The sequence below is a fragment of the Belonocnema kinseyi genome, chromosome 4 (genome assembly GCF_010883055.1).
Source record: "Belonocnema kinseyi isolate 2016_QV_RU_SX_M_011 chromosome 4, B_treatae_v1, whole genome shotgun sequence".
Classification (NCBI taxonomy): Eukaryota; Metazoa; Arthropoda; class Insecta; order Hymenoptera; family Cynipidae; genus Belonocnema; species Belonocnema kinseyi.
Genome location: NC_046660.1, coordinates 12,297,324 through 12,298,604, shown reverse-complemented (window position 1 = coordinate 12,298,604; position 1,281 = coordinate 12,297,324). Strand labels below are relative to the sequence as shown.

The 1,281-nt window shown below is 23.8% G+C and overlaps 1 long non-coding RNA gene across 2 annotated transcripts in view; it reads right to left on the bottom strand.

The window, feature by feature from the left end:
- The window catches only part of LOC117172016, a 2,666-nt gene continuing 1,385 nt past the window's right edge, over positions 1–1,281 (bottom strand). For both annotated transcript variants that reach the window (XR_004466947.1, XR_004466948.1), the window contains exon 5: positions 1–104. This is a non-coding gene — a long non-coding RNA (uncharacterized LOC117172016). The remainder of the gene's footprint in view (positions 105–1,281) is intronic.

Sequence of the window (1,281 nt, the reverse complement as noted above, 5' to 3'; positions counted from 1 at the left end):
AAAGTCAGAAAATACTTTGTCGATTTTGATAGAACTTTTCTTTTCTATTTCGAATTCAGAGGCAACTAAACTTAGAGATTCGTAAGAGTCCATTGTTGAAGGGCCTGGCAAATCAGTAAATAAAAAATTAATTATTAAACATTGTAAACATTAAAGTAGACCAAAATAGGGCTTCTTATTCAGAATTTAGATAAAATTTTGTACGTTTTCTAATGATCAATTTTAATGGATTTTAAATAATAATAATAATATTAATTTTAAAGGAACGAAAAAGATTTAAAGGAATTTAAAAGAATTCAATGGAATGCAACATGATTCAAAGGAATTCAAAAGAATTAAAGAGAAATCTAAGGACTTTAATATAATAAAAAACTTCAAAGGTATTCAAATGAATTCATAAAAATTCAAAATAATTCAAAGGAGAGAAGAGAATTCAAAAAAATGAAAAACAATTCAAATGGAAACAATCAAATTAAAAGAAATGCAAAATAATAACAAGGAATTCAAAATAATGCAAAGGAAAGCAAAAGAATTTAAAAAAGAGCAAGATAATTCAAAGAAATGCAATATAATTTAAAGAAATTCAAAAGAATTCGAAGTAATTAAAAATATTTTGAAGGAACCAGAAATAATTAAAAACAGTCCATAGGAAAGCAAAATGATTTAAAAAAATGCAAAATACTGTAGAGAAATTTAAAAAAATTCAAAGGAATGAAAAATAATTCGAAGGAATTCAAAAGAATTCAATGGAATGCAAAATAATTCCAAGGAATTCAAAACAGTGCAAAGGAAAGCAAAACAATTCAAAGAAATGCAAAATAATTTAAAGGAAATCAAAATATATGGAAAAATTAAGTAGAAATCAGAAGACTTTAAAAGTATTCAAAAGAATTCAAAGTAATTCAAAATATTTTTAAGGAACCAGAAAGAATTCAAAACAGTTCAAAGGAAAGCAAAATAATTCAAAGAAATTATAAATAATTTAAGGGAATTCAAAAGAATTACAAAAACTAAACAGAATTCAAAGGACTTTGAAAGAATTCAAAAGAATTTAATAAAGTTCAGCAAAAGGTATAAATATGAATTCAATATTGGTTACGGCTTCGGGATTATTTTAGATTTATTGAGAGAAAGTGACTAAAAGGATCTTTTCCTTTAAAAAAGAAACTTAAAAGTGATTTGAGAAAAAGAAACAAATCCAGCGATTATTTATTATGCATGTATTAATAATTTGAGGAAATAATATACTTTTTTGGACCACTCTAGTGAAAATACATTTTC